The sequence below is a fragment of the Neophocaena asiaeorientalis genome, unplaced genomic scaffold, assembly GCF_003031525.2.
Source record: "Neophocaena asiaeorientalis asiaeorientalis breed wild unplaced genomic scaffold, Neophocaena_asiaeorientalis_V1.1 scaffold7, whole genome shotgun sequence".
Taxonomy (NCBI): Eukaryota; Metazoa; Chordata; class Mammalia; order Artiodactyla; family Phocoenidae; genus Neophocaena; species Neophocaena asiaeorientalis.
Genome location: NW_020185337.1, coordinates 4,335,410 through 4,351,557, shown reverse-complemented (window position 1 = coordinate 4,351,557; position 16,148 = coordinate 4,335,410).

Genomic DNA, 16,148 nt, shown 5'->3' with positions numbered 1-16,148 from the left:
TGAGTTTGAGAGTGTTCCTCCCTCTGCTATATTTTGGAAGAGTTTCAGAAGGATAGGTGTTAGCTCTTCTCTAAATGTTTGATAGAATTTGCTTGTGAAGCCATCTGGTCCTGGGCTTTTGTTTGTTGGAAGCTTTTTAATCACAGTTTCAGTTTCAGTCTTGGGAGCTTGTGATTTTCTAAGAATTTGTCCTTTTCTTCCAGGTTGTCCACTTTATTGGCATACAGTTGCTTGTAGTAATCTCTGATGATTCTTTGTATTCCTGCAGGGTCAGTTGTTACTTCTCCTTTTCAGTTTCTAATTCTGTTGATTTGAGTCTTCTGCCTTTTTTCCTGATGAGTCTGGCTAATGGTTTATCAACTTTTATCTTATCAAAGAGCCAGCTTTTAGTTTTATTGATCTTTGCTATCATTTCCTTCATTTCTTTTTCATTTATTTCTGATCTCATCTTTATGATTTCTTTCCTTCTGCTAACCTTGGGGTTTTTTTGTTCTTCTTTCTCTAACTGCTTTAGATGTAAGATTAGGTTGTTTATTTGAGATGTTTCTTGTTTCTTAAGATAGGATTGTATTGCTATAAACTTCCCTCTTAGAACTGCTTTTGCTGCATCCCACAGGTTTTGGGTCATTGAGTTTTCATTATCATTTGTTTCTAGGTATTTTTTGATTTCCTCTTTGATTTCTTCCGTGATCTCTTGGTTATTTGGTAGCATATTGTTTAGCCTCCATGTGTTTGTATTTTTTACAGAAGTTTTCCTGTAATTGATATCTAGTCTCATCTCGTTGTGGTCAGGAAAGATACTTGATATGATTTCAACTTTCCTAAGCTTACCAAGGCTTGATATGTGACCCAAGATATGATCTGTCCTGGAGAATGTTCCATGAGCACTTGAGAAGAAAATGTATTCTTGTTTTTTTGAATGGAATATCCTATAAATATCTAAATCCATCTTGTTTATTGTATCATTTAAAGCTTGTGTTTCCTTATTTATTTTCATTTTGGATGATCTGTCCATTGGTGAAAGTGGGGTGTTAAAGTCCTCTACTATGCTTGTGTTACTGTCGATTTCCCCTTTTAGGGCTGTTAGCATTTGTCTTATGTATTGAGGTGCTCATATGTTGGGTGTATAAATATTTACATATACTAAAAAGAAATAAAAAGAGGTATATTTCAATTAAACATCAGTAGGGGATTTAATTAAAAATCTGGTCCCTCTGAAAGCACAGGAAGATCTGTCAAGGGTGAGCTTGCAGTCCCACATGGTGGCGGTCCACTGGAGCTGCCCCTTGGGACAGGTAGGCTTTCTTGACTTAGCCAAGCCTTCCACTTGATGCTTGCCGCTGTCAGCTTAGACAGAGTTCTCCTCTGATAAAACCTCAAAACCTCAGCATCTCACAGCAACATCGCTTCATTTCCTGCTCACAATCCTGTTTGTCTGTGTTGATTCCAGCTTCCAGGACCCATACTGAAGGAGCAGCCCCCATTTGGAATTCTTGTTTCAGAGGGAGAAGAAAAATGGCCAAATCGGGCAATAGCTTTTAATGCTTTGCCTCAGACGTGGCATGTGCCATTTTGGCTCACATTCTATTGGCAAATCACAGGCCAAGCTGACAGCAACGGGGCAGAGAAGTACATTTCCTCCAAAGGAAAATCCTGTTAGTTGTATGGCAATGGTGAGGATATAGAAAACACTTACATGGAGGACAGTGAATGATTGAGAACAATAATACAATCAACCACATTCATTTATACTCTCTTTCTTGCTCCTGTCTGCATTTAAGTTTGCAAATCCAATTTAGATAGTTAGGAGACCTCTTCAAGGTCTTCTAGAGATGAGATTTAACCAGGTCCCTGTTTCCTTTCTTTACAATTTTAATGTAATGTGCTGTTTTGGAGGTATGCTCAGTCACGCCCTAGAAGTCAGAAACTCTCATCACTACGTGGTTAGTAGGCAGTAAACAATGGCTCCAGGTTGCTCTAATCCCATTGTGTTATCCCCCTGGAATCAGGTATTATGCATCATCTTTCCATTAAGGATTAACAGGTCCATTGTGTTCTACATCCATATAACTGTCCCATAAATGATTAGTGACCTCCTACCAAGTGCTGGAGATACAACCTTCTGTAATTCAAGTTCCCCTCCAGGAACTTACAGCCTACCTGGGGGACAAACAAGTAAGGAGGCAAGTGCATCATGGAGTGCCCAGGATATATAATCGTGAGCAAAGGGCACTCTGGGAGCACATAAGAGAGGCCCACTCAAACATAATGTTCTGGAAAGGCTTTCCAGAGCAAGCAAGGAAACCTAGAGAATGAATAACCAGGTCAAGGGAGAAGATGGCACATTCCAGGCAGAGAAAATAGCATAAGTAATGGTCTGGAGTTGAGAGACAGCACTGTAGTAGTTTGCGCAACTGTTTGAAATTCCAAGGACACACACACAAACTTGCACATTTGCACTTTTCAATGTCTAGGAGGTCAGTCCACTCTCTGCCCTTTACCTATGTAAACATGAATTTGACCCTGGTTCTCTACATGAAGAAATACTGGGGGAAGCATATCAACAAAAGATAAAGAACAAATCTATAGTAATTTCTTGTATGTATATTTTATTGAGATGTAACACAAATTTTAAGGGTGCAATGTGATGGATACACATGCACACACACATATACATACATACACACATGTGTGTGAGTGTGAGGGAGAGTGTGTGTGTGTGTGTGTGTGTGTGTGTGTGTAACCACCAGTCAGATCAAGATATAGAACATTTTCAACACTCCCATTATTTTCTTTCTTGCTCATTCCGGTCAATACCTATCCTGTATTGAGGTAACCACGACCCTGTCTTCTAACACTGTTGATTGGTTTTATCTGTTCCTAAACTTCGTAAAAACTGAATGACACGTTAGAACTCTTTTGTGTCTGGATTCTTCCCTCTTTAACATAAAGTCTGAGAGATTCACTCAGGTTGATTTTGCATGGAAAAGTAGATCGTTCATTTATAGTACGGTGGTTGTCCAGCTGTCAGTCTTTATTGAAAAGACCATCTCTTCCCAAGGTATGGTTTCTTCATCGAGGGTAGTATGTGTATTTGTCCTCTGACTGCTTTTAAGGTTTTCTCTTTGTCTTAGATTTTTAGGAGTTTGATTATGAAATGTCTGTGTGTAATTTTCTTTGGGATCTGAGCTTCTTACATGTATGAGTTGGTATTTTTAGCAGTTTTGGAAAATCTTGACCATTACCTTTCAAATATTGGCTCTCTCTTCCTTCTGAGATTTTGATCATGCATACATTAGACTTTTAAACTAATACTCACACATATGGGGTTTTTTTACACCCATACCTTCTTTTCTTACTGTGCTTCAGTTTGAATTCTATCTAATGACCTTTAATAATCCTTCATCTACGATGTCTAGTCTGCTGTTAAATTTAGTCCTAGATATAGTCCTATATCATGAATTCTTTGATGCTACTTTCTCATTTTTAATTCAGAATGCACACAATTCTTTTTTATATGTTCCAATTCATGGTTGAAATTCTACTTATTTTCATTTGTTCTGTGTACCTTTTTCTCTGAGTCCTTGAACATAATAATCATAGTTATTCTAACGTCCTTGTTTGTTGACTGCAGTATCTGGACATCTGTAGTTCAACTTTTATTTTATTTATTTATTTTCATTATGATAAAATATGCATAACATAAAAGTTATCACTTTAGTCATTTTTAAGTCGACATATGGATGGCATGCGTAGGTGCGTTCACATTGTTACAATCATCAGCTCTTATTTTCTAAATATTATTTGCCACATTTTCCTGTCTCTTTTCATGCCTAATAATTTTTATTCTTCTGTGCAGGACATTGACCTTAACTTTTAAGCTTCCCATCCATGCAGCTTCCATGGAGATGTCTCGAGGAAGAGTTCATCATGGTTTGTTGCAAGCCCCTTCCCTCTGGTAGGATTTTGTTCTGTTTTTCCAATTTAGCTCCCCAGACTCTTGTGCCATTCTAGAACTCAGCAAGTGTCCTGTGGGAGAAAACAAGCCTCGTAGTGGGGCTCCTCTTGCTCTTAGTCTGTTACGCCAACCTGATTCACCGCCACATGCTCTGATAGTTTTTTCTCCCCCTTCCACAGCCTAATGTCCCCATGGAAGAAATCAACAAATAGGTAAATTCCCTCAGTGAAAAAAAGATTCCTTCTATGTGACGATGTGACCTCCTGTTACCTCTCATATCTGCACCTGGTTATGATACCTCTAACAGAATCTTCCTGATGATATTCCCACATTTTCCCCAATATGCCAAATTTGAAGGAGTAGTTGTTTCAAGTGTCAATGAGCAAATAGCTCATTGACCCTTGAAGGATCACTTTTAGTGACAGACTTCCGATTTCTTAAAAACTAACCCAGAAACAGGTGGTATTTGATAATATTCTGGAATTATACATCCCAATATCTCTTCCATTTTCCCTTTCTTGGCCTCACTCTTAGGGTCAGAGGACAGAAACTGAGTGGTTTGCTGTAGCAGCAAATATAGGTGAGCTTCTCTGGGCCCTGAGAGCCAGCTGAACCCAAAACAATAGATTTATTTTCAGGTTATAATACCATGGGATGCCTACTACATTGTTACCCCATTAGCTCTGTTATTCTTGCTTCTGACCAGTCCATGATATTAATGAAAAGTTATTGGATACTAACCAATTATCAGGCTAATTACTGTACGAATTACTTCTTGTGGGTAATGTATTAACGCTCATCATGATTCTGTGCAGTAAGTACCGTTCCCCTAGCATGTGGTAGAGCCAGGATTTGAATCCAAGCAGTCTCTCACTAGGTCCCAGGTTTATATTCAATACTACCGTCCATCCTTCTATGCCAGATCACATAGTGAAAATCAATTAGCAGGGTCTGGAGGGGCAGGGACAGGGCAAACACTAAGATAAGGACACTGTTTCTTAGGTGCACACAGGAGTAGGTGAAGAGCCTTTGTGTAGAGACCACTCTGTGCTCTGAGACAGGTACATACTGTTCAGAGGAGTAAACTTGACTCATTACGGCTGGGGAGTAGAGTGTGAGCAGTGAGGATGGTGGCAAGAGATATGGCTAAAGACTGTGGTTGGTGAGACCATCAGCTATGTTAGGCTTTGGGGTTTTATCCTGTGGACAACTGGTAAAGCATTGGAAGCTGTGCAGCAGGGTGATGCCATACTGTCCACAGGATGGAGAACAGATCTTTGGGAGGTAATACTGCTGTCAAGGAGAACAGGAAGAAGGCCTTAGCAGGCAATGATGTGAGAGTAAAGCCAGATGATTGAATAAGGCAGCTGTTATGGAGTACGTTGAACTGATTCAACAACTGTTTAGAACTTCAGGTTGAACGGTCTTGTGTTGAATTGGATAAGGGGGATGAGAGAGGCAGGCTAAAGGTTGCTTCCAACCTTTTCAGCTTACATGATTGGGTAAAGCATGGTCCCATTTACGGGGATGGGAAATGCTGGAGGCAAACCAGGTTCATGAGGGAAGATCATGAGTTTCATTTGGGAATACTGAATCTGAGATTTCTCTGGAAGATCTTAGTGGAGAGGTCAAGTAGGAGGATGGATGACTGAATCTGGCACTCGGAAGAGGAATCTGGACTGGAGATAGAGGTGCTGCTATTGTCAGCTTGTAAACAAGGAGAATGGAGGTAATGATGGACAGAAGACAAGGGAAAGTTTATAATGTCTTCAGGCTGGATGGACAGTTCCCAGAATGTCTCTAAGCCTCGCCTTGGTAACTAGAGACATGGATGGAATCTTGGCCATATTGTCTCAACTAAGTTCTGTGTTCCTGTAGCATCCAGCTGGAGCCTTATAAAAGATACCATTAGTCCAGAATTCAGAGGTGGGCTCACAGTAGACATATATTTTATTATGTGATGATTAATTTTGACCATGGCTGATGAGCTCATACATGGACAAGTGATACCACTTGAGCCCATCTGATTCCCCACCGGAGAATATTTTCTTGAAAAACACAGAAGACTGGAAGTTAGAAATTAAGCTCTATTAGCGATGGAATTCTCGGGTGAATAGCAACCAGAATTTCCTGAGCTCCACTGAACCGCATGTGTTCCCACCCTTTGTGATGTCTGGAGTCTGTGAGGTAGCCCAAAGTTCTTCCAAGAAATTCTCTCATTCTATGAAGCTATTTTAAAGCGGGTTTGGGATACTTGTAACCAAAAGAGTCTTAATTAGGACAGGCCTTGATGTGTCTAATTAGGGAATCATTAATAGAATAAAGCAAAGGCGGATGCTGAGCTGAGCTGGCCGGGGACCAAGACAGGCAGCTTTACAAGTCTCCATGATGGGTGGGAAGACAGCAGTGATCGCACTCCTGGAAGGTATTACAGATTGCTGGGCTGCAGAGGACTAAAGGGCCCTTTTGTGCATGGCTGATCATGTGGGGATGTTTAGCACAATCCAAATATGCCCCTTAGTCCTGCCATGACACTCCCGTAAGTGAGATATGAGCCTGCACTGTCTTCCAGATTCCAGACAAACCCTGCTGACTTTTAATTTTTTTTTACTATCTGTCTAGTGCAGAAGGGATTCAGTTACCCTTTAGTCTTAAAAATATGCCAAAGGATGGCATTGGCCTTCTGTGGCTTGGGGCAAGCTTGTATTGCACAAATCTGTTTCTCATTTATGTGGTTCAGCCAGATCGCCAGGGTTGGGTTTTTTTCCCTCATAGAATGTGGCCGTACAGAAGGCCAACATCTTTTTTTATTTGGGTTTTCTACTCAGATCCTGGACAGAGTAGGGAAAAAGAAGAAATTACTGGAAAATTTTGATGTCTATCTTTACAGGACCAAAAAACCCTCCTCAGAATAAAAACTGAGGGAAGAAGCCATTTTTAAATACTCTGTTAAGTTTCATATTTCTATTTATAATATAAATAAAATTATTATAGATTAAAAAATACTCTGTTAATTTCTGTTACTAGCCTCATGTCTTATCAGTGTGTATGATTTAACCAATGAGTCATATGGGAATACTTCTTATGCGCTGCCTTCAGTATGAAAACTGTAACTGGCACTAATGGAGTTTAAAAGAACGTACAAGAAAATGTTATGTTGTAAGAAAGAAAACAAGGTTTCAGTCGTGTAATACTTCAATAGCTTCGATAGTGATTTAGGGATTTAGCTGTTTAAATCTGGTAGATTATAATAATTTTGCAAATTGCCATAGCTAGTAAAAAATTAGAACCCGGAAATAACCTAAAACGTGTTCCTTAAAAAGACATGAGACTTTTAAAAAAATGATACAAATGAACTTATTTACAGAACAGAATTAGACTCACAGACATAGATAACAACCTTACGGTTACTAAACGGGAAAGGGTTATATATATATATGTATAACTGAATCACTTTGCTGTACACCTGAAACACGGTAAATCAACTATATGTCAACAACAAAAAAAAGACACAAGCCTGCCAATGAGACACCTAATTGACACCATTACTTGTATGGGGAGACGTTAAAGTACAAAATAAATGTCTCATTTTGATAATATGTATCATTCAGTAAAGAAAAATAACTGGCTCTATATAGAGTCTTTGCCTTGGGTGAGCAGGGTTAAGATACCTAGGTATATCCCTCATGGTATTTTGAGTAGAGAGACTCAAAACACAGAACGTGTTTTAAGCTGGTTCTTTCTAGCCAGGCTCAGAAGAGACTATGTTTAGTACCTTTTTTCTGGATCTACGGAGCTACTCTTTTTGTTTTTATTTTTTTCATTTTTGTTTTTTACATTTTTCTTTACTGAATGATACATTAGCCAGCATTGATTTATTTTGCTTGAAATCATATAACTCTAACAGAATAGAAGAAGGCACACACCATCAGAGAGAAGTAGCCTGAAATTCAGAATCTGAGGCAATGCCACACCTGGGACCCAGGATGCACAGATTCAGCCTGGATCTTCTAATCGAGGCATCAGTAGCTTTATGGCATCTGTATCTTCATGCTGGGAGAAGGCCAAGGACCCAGCCTGAGAAGCCCCCCTCTCTGTGGATGTTGGGCTTCAGCTGTTGTTATTTAATCTTGGGGAAAAGCCAGAGTGGCTATTTGTAGGTAGTGGGAGGCCAGCAGTGCCTGGAGAGCGTGGCTTGAGAGCAAGAGCAAGTTGGCTGGACCTTGTAACACATCCTTCAACTTCACCAAGTGATGCTTCTACTTCAAGGACCTGATACACATCCATTGTTCTGAAGAAGTGCCTCTCGATTTTTCTAGCTCATGCTACCCATCCCTTCCATCTTTTCTCAGTTTTAAAAAATACTTATTTATTTATTTATTTATGGCTGCATTGGGTCTTCGTTGCTGTGTGCGGGCTTTCTCTAGTTGCGGTGAGCAGGGACTACCCTTCGTTGCAGTGCGCAGGCTTCTCATTGCGGTGGCTTCTCTTGTTGTGGAGCACAGGCTCTAGCGCGTGGGCTTCAGTAGTTGTGGCACACGGTCTCAGTAGTTGTGGCTCACGGGCTGTAGAGCACAGACTCAGTAGTTGTGACACATGGGTTTAGTTGCTCTGTGGCATGTGGGATCTTCCCGGACCAGGGCTCCAACCCGTGTTCCCAGCATTGGCGGGCGGATTCTTAACCACTGCGCCACCAAGGAAGTCCCTCTTTTCTTAGTTTTAATCAACCCAGAAGACTGATTGTTTTTTACTTTCTGTAATTCGTATTAAGAAACAAAGGGCACATGAATATGTTTTATTAAAAACGACACAGCCCCCTGATAGCCTAATACATTCTCCTAGGAGAGAGAGGGTATGAATATAGTACAGGTCTTTGACAGTGTAAACGCAAGCAGTATAGCCAGGAAATGTAATTTATACATTTAGAAAGTATTTCACAAGGTGCTACCCTTACCCTGATCATTGCAAAAAAGATGTTCAGAAATTCTGTTCTCCCCACTTACCTTTCTTCTACAAAATCTACCCAACCTTATTTATCTTATACAGAGAAGAAAAAGAGAACTTTGTATTTACCCTGAGAATGCAAAAACCATTAAAACAAATTAAGCCCTCAGCAAACACTTTCCAAATATAACCTTCAGCTGATAACTGGTGAACAGATACCTTGTGTAAAAGTTGAGGTTTTTGCTGATGTGGGAACCATATGTTTATATGTGTTTACCAAACAGAGCTCCTCAGAACCTGATAACTCTCTACTTATTCCTTTTTTCCAAGTGGCATAACCTTGCACCAGTGGACATGCGCTATTAGCTCACACATAGCGTTTTGGGTTATTCTTGGTTCCTTCTTTGGCGGAAGGCCCTTCAAGGAATGCCTGGGTGGCTGGTCTATACACAGACCTCCTGCCAAGGAGTTCCCAGCTCATCACATGCTCCCTTGGACAGCACTACTGTAGTGTTTAGGTGACCATTTCTTAGAATTATCTGGTAATTGGATACTAAGTATTGAAAACCATTCTGTTTCGAACATTTTTTAAACCAGAAATTTCATGTCTAAGACTTTATCTTAATGCTGGAAGAGATCAGAGAATTAGCTCCAGGGATAATAGAAAAAAAATTGAAAACAACCTAAATAGCCAGTAGTAGGGAAATGCTTAAGCAAAATATAATGAAATATTGTGATCGGTAAAAATCATGTATAGAGGGATATTTAGAGACATGGAAAGATATTCACAATATACTGTTAAAAAATACGAGTTGTGAAATAGTATATTACCAGATTACTATGTTGTAAAAAATACAAATTGCAAATAATTGTCCTGTGTGACCACTTTGTGGAAAATTACCTACTTTTGTGTGTTGCTGGGAGCCTGTTTGTAAATGTATAGAAACAAAACTGAAAAGAATATACCCTCAAGTAAAGAGATTTTCCCCCTCCTTTTGCTCATTAAATATTCTACCGTGAGAATACATTGCTGTTTGCTACTAAAAATCAGTTATTTTACATAAAGAATGAGTAGAAAAATTGCAAAAGAAATATACATTTCCTGACTTTGGACGATCCCTCTTTTCTAAAAGGAAAATAAAACTGGTAAATTTGTTCTCTGTTTTGATCACTAGAGGTCACCAAAGTCATAAAGATTAGTAGTCTTTTTTTTTTTTTTTTTCTTTCCGTTTTCATTTTGAGTCACAGAGGGATGTTTCTGGCCTCTCCTGTTAGGCAGTTTTGAAGCATTTACTGGAAGACCTCTTGCTACTTAGACTTAAGGAGAGTAAACTGTTTGGACTAGTTTTTTTCTAACATTAAATATTCCCTGAAACAGACAGCCATCTCTCTATGGGACTATTCAAAACAGATGGGTGTTTCTAGAGAATGTGATTTATTTCCTCCTCTGATACGAAAGGACCTCTTGGCTGATAACCTGCTGAATGTGAGTTCTGAGCCATGTTGTTGAGACAGAACCACAGAACGCCCAGCAGCAGGCATACACCGTTTCAGATGAAACACCATGGACCATTTCAAGGAAAAAACGTTGTGCCTTTACTGGTAACATGTGTGGTGTAGGAGGGCTTCAATGAAGCAGAACATTCAAGAACACCCATGGCATCTTTTGAATAACAGACCACACTACCTTTTCACATGGTAATGATCCTGCATTTTTTGAATTCAACATAAACCCAAATCCCCAGACCCTAAAATTACAGAGAAGCAGGGAAGGTTCAAAAACTACATTGGAATCCTGCAAACACTCAAGGAAACTGTCTCACTCCGAAGGCTTCACTGAGCAGAGAAAGGAAGATGTACAAACGAATTTCAATGTTCTCAGCATGCTTCCATTTCAGGAAGGCAGAATTCATATTAAAAGATGAGGTTTCTGTAATTAAACAAGATGCAGCATGTGGAAGGTATATGCTTGTCAGGAGTTGTATATGGTAGACAAGGATGCAATTGGTGAGAAGACTCCCATATTTTCAGTGTTTCAATTACCAACAGAGAAATGAGTTACCTGGTCACGCAGATGAATTGGTGTCTGAATCGGTCTCCCGGAAAAACTAAGCAAACCATTCTTTTCCATAAGAACTCCCAGCGCTTACATACCTGACAAATCCAAGGACAGGTCTTTGGTACAAGCAATAAACTAAGAGACTTCAAGCCAATATCAACGTGACACATTTTGCAGGCAGGCTTATTCCTTATTCCGTGGACCTCATTTGACTTTGATCTTGGTTAACTTTGAAGTTGCCAAGGTTCCCACTTTCCATAATTTTTTTTTTTAAGTTAAATCAGACAGGCGGGCAAAGGAAATCTAAACCTTAAAAGAAGTGAAAACAACGAGACACATTCAGTTATATATTTTCACTACTTTGTTTAAAGTAGCACATTGCTGTACTTAAAACACTTCACATCATTGAGTTATTTATTAAGTTGTAAATAAAAGTCACATTTTCCACTGTATCTTAGGAGACACATTTAAAAACATGTTGCTGGGAACCTGTTGTATGATTCGTGGGAGAGGTTTAGTTAAATGCAAAACTACAGGCTGTAGTCCATGATGCCCTAGAAAATATTACCATGACACAGCTGTTAATTTACAGGAAATATTTATATAGAAATTCTAATATTGGAGATCTTATATCTGTAAGCTGGTCTTTTATGGAATTTCACAGAGCATGTATTCTAAAGTCTACTAGAAACTCAGGTTTGCATTTGTATTTATCAAGTGATCCAGACCCATACCTCAAAACACTCATTAATTTTATTTCACTCTTATTATGCTTCAGATATATGGGACTATTTTTCTTATTATCACAAAGGCAATTATATTTGATAATGAGCTATACACAATCACACACATATACACGCATTTGTGTGTGTGTGTGTGTGTGAGTGTGTGTAAACCATATTTGTATAAACAATCATTTGGCACAAAATCAGTTATGTGTTGTTTATAAAATTTGTCTTAGGGGGTATTAAGAGAGAAAATTTCTTTTTGAGAGATTTTAAAATTCAGCCCACCCAGCTACTATTTATTATCTCTTCTGGGATACCTCACTCATCTAGTCATCCTTCTTTGTCTAAATCACAAAGTGGAACTTTGGTCTATCAAAGAAAACAGAAAATTTATGTTATACCAGGTCATTAGCCGAGTGTCCTGAGGACATTTCATGTTACTCTTACAGTTCTATTCCAGCAAGTAGCAAAAAGTCTGAGTCACCTTTTGGCCACCTAGAAGAGCTAAATTCTCTTTTGGGTAAGTCAGATCTTGCCAAAGTGCAAATCTGACCCTTATTGTTCATATAATCTGAACAGTGATACACATAATAACTTGGTACAATTGAGTTACCCCTGGGCTTGAGAAACATTTTGAAGTGTAATGAAAACTTCATATATCTAGACGCAAGAGGTCTCATTCCTGGACATAAGAAGGAAAGCCAGGAAGGAATTAATTTACTTGTCTATAAATCAGAAGTTTAGGGAAGAAACGTCAAAGAAGAGAATTTAGAGATATAATGGTGATGTGGATAAAGATGTATAAGTCTCTCTACTCATTCTCCTAGAGAAAAATTGTTTATGGAATAAGATATATAGTAGATGCTAATACCTCCATGGCTTTGACTGTGTTCTTTGGGATGAAGCTGGGGACCACCTTAGTAGGCTGAGATGTCAGAAATAGCGCAGGGGCAGGCACCAGAGTTTGGATCTCAATACTCTCAGTTTGAATCCTAAAGCCGTGTGGTGCTACATAAGTATTTAACCTCTTTGAACCTCAATTTCTTCATCTCCAAAATGGGACTAATACATTCCTTTAAGGACTGCTGTGAAGATTAAGGGAGAGTCTAAATGTAAAACACCAACATAACGCCTAGCTTGTGATAAATGTTTAAGAAAAGGAAAATGTTTGTTTCCTTCCACCAAAAGTTGTTGTAGGGTTAAGTGACTTAATATTTATAAAAGTGATTTGTAAACTACAAAGTGCTAATCACACATCAGTCTTTATAAATATTACTTTAAACCTGTATTTAATACGCGCTTAGTTCTTTTGGGAAGCTTCAGGCAACACATATATGGCCTAGAACTGATATAGGAATTCCAAAGCCAAATTTTAGAGTATTCATTTCCTCCCAAGAAAAAGCATATAATGATATCACAAAGAACTAACTTTATTACTTGGAATGACTACTATTTCTTGTCTTCTGAATGCCAAAATGCTCCAAGAGTAGGTAAGAAAATACAGAGGGTAGGAGTGGAGAGGGCAAGAGAAAGACAAGAAGGAAAACAAGGGCAGTGGAACATTCTACCATGGGATGATTGAATATGGCTTGTAATCCTAATTACTTTAGGGAATGGAAAACCATTTAAAAATGTAGTTTATTTTGAAAGACACATTTATTTGACACTTACAAGTAGATAGATATCACAAAATAGGTCTGGGAAATGCTGATTGGGCGTTTCTCTTGTTGGGCTCAAGAGAGACTTCCTAGGAACAGGAGGTTATTCTGCAAGTTCCCGTGTGTATGTGGGTGTGTGTGTGTGTGTGTGTGTGTGTGTATGTGTTGGAAAAGCTTAAGTTGTGCAAGTCATGAGTGCATCCTGGCAAAAGCTGATGCCACTTGAGAGTTAGACCCTGAGAATGTAGTGCCTTGGGAGAAACACTGTATACCCCTCAGTGGGGGCACTAAAAATAGAAACTGAATGTTTAAGTCACTAGAGCACAGAGTATATACAGGCCTCTCCTGTGAGCAGGAAGCAATTGGAATTCATTAAATCCAAGTTAATACTCTGTGGGGATGTTTCTTCATAAATCAGGGTCCTAATGTACAGAGACTTGTTCAAAGTCTTAGAAGATATCTTAGAAGAATCAAGGTCTTAGGTCAATCTGATATGGAATTATTAGGCAACGAACGAGTCACAGGAGAAGAAACAGCATTAAGGCAGAGAGCTGGCTTTGGAGTTAAACCAGCCGGACACTGCCCCTTACTTTGTGACTTTGGTCAACTTGCTCAACTACAAGCTTCAAGGTTTTCATTTAGAAGATGAAGATAATAATAGTAAGTACATTATGGCACCGGTGTGAGGAGGAAATGAGAAAATGTGTGTACAGATTTTAGCACTGCGTCCAGCAAATCACAGGTAGATATGACTATGAAAAACTATTATTCATAAAATACTGACAAGAATACACTATCATGGGAATAGGGCCCTCCAACCAAGGGCCCTTCGTGGAAATATGTGAGGAATGTAAGGGCTGTCCTGAAGAATGTTCTGTGCTAATTTTAACTGAAAGTGAAAAATGACTGCTTAGATAACAAGAACCAAACAAAATGGGAATCTTATTCTAATATAACCTTTGAATGTCTCTTCAGATAGTAGTTACATTAAACTAAGTAGAAACAGCCTCACCCTAGAAGATGCATCTCTTGAACTTGGAAATTGTCTTCGTGCCCGTAGAAATGAAAGCATACATTTGTTTTTAGATCTGGGGAAGGCATCGCTTAAAAATATATTTTATTATATACTAGTCAGCTAGAGGAGCTACATTAAAAATGCTATGTTCTAGTAAATATCTGCAAAATACATTTGAACTTGTACTTGATCTGCATTTAGTTCTTTTTGGTCACTTTGGCCAACAAAATAGATGGCCCAGAATAGACCTGGAAATTCTACTAGATAATCCAAAGCCAAATGAACTGACTGCATTCAAGTTATTTTTTGGAAGAAAAATTTTACAATCATTAACAAAAGTTCACTTTATTATTTGGGACAAAAGCCATCTTTCTTCTTCTGAACATTAATATGCTCCAGTGTAGGTACCTGTTGAAAGACAGGGGGAAAATGATGCATCGTCTTCAACCTGTTCCTTTGCCTCATTGTCTGCACTTTGGTGCTGCCTGCAGTCTCTGCCAAATCAACTGTGAAATCTACCTGGAGGGGTGTGGGGAGTTCCCAAAGAAGGCAAAACAAAGCCCCAACTGGAGTGAATGTTCTGAGAGAGGTGGAAGAAGGAATGATGCTCACTCAGGGCAGATTTTGTCTTGACACCCCTGAGATTTGCATCTGCAACCCCCAAACCCTCTTGGATGGTTGCTCATTAACATGGTCATTGAAGGCCATGCCTTGTTACAGTCAGCAGGTATAATTTGTTCAGGTGTTTTTGTGTGTGTGTGTGTGTGTGTGTGTGAAAATAAGTATATTCTTTTATACATAAAATATTAGCATTATAGTGTTCCATAATGCACTCATAAAAGTAGAAGGTAATAGTAAGAGAGTATAGCTGAATAAAATCAAAATTTATCTGGCGGTCCAGTGGTTGACTCCGTGCTTCCAAGGCAAGGGATGCAAGTTCAATCCCTGGTCGGGGAACTAAGATCCCACATGCCATGCAACGCGGCCAAGAAAATATTAAAAAAAAAATCAAATTATCACTAGTGTTTCCAAGAGTCACCAGTTCATTATCACAAAGTAGAGCCATGACTAAGAAAAGACTGAAAATCAGGATGGGAAGAACAGTCTGGGAAAGAGCTGAACAAGGTTTGCAATAAGGCAGTAGCTGTGGGGCTGGAAAGGAGAGGGAGGTGTAAAGAGAAGGGGGTAGAGTGTATGTAAGGGGTGAGATAGAGGGAATAGTCTAAGATGCCTCTCCGGCGTCTGGATTGGTAGACTACGAGGATGGTGAAGCTATTCCCTGAGATCAGAAAAAACAGAAAGAGAGCAAGTATGGTAGAAAAGATAATGTGTTTGCATTGGATAGCTGAATCATCAGATATGACCAAACAGCAAATGGATTTTAAGATCTTATTTTCTAGAATAGCATTTAAAATAAAAGGCGATTAAATATAAAGCTAGATTATACATCAACAATATTTGGTGCTGTAAACAAGTACGATTCAGTCACGCCACGGATCTGCCTTTTATGAGTCAATAAAATTTAAATGGATTAGACTACTCATTAGTACAATCAATTTGGAAAATACTATATAAATATCAAAAGCATTGAAAATATTAATATTTTTATTTAATAATTTTATTTCTAGGAGTCTAAGAAACTAATCACAGATACAGACAATTGCAAAAAGATGTAGACTGCAATAATTAAAGGAGCAAAAAGTTGAGATCAGCCTGAGAATCCAGTAATAGTAAGTTAAATCATGATACATCTATAGGGCGCAGAATATTAGGTAGCCATTAAAAA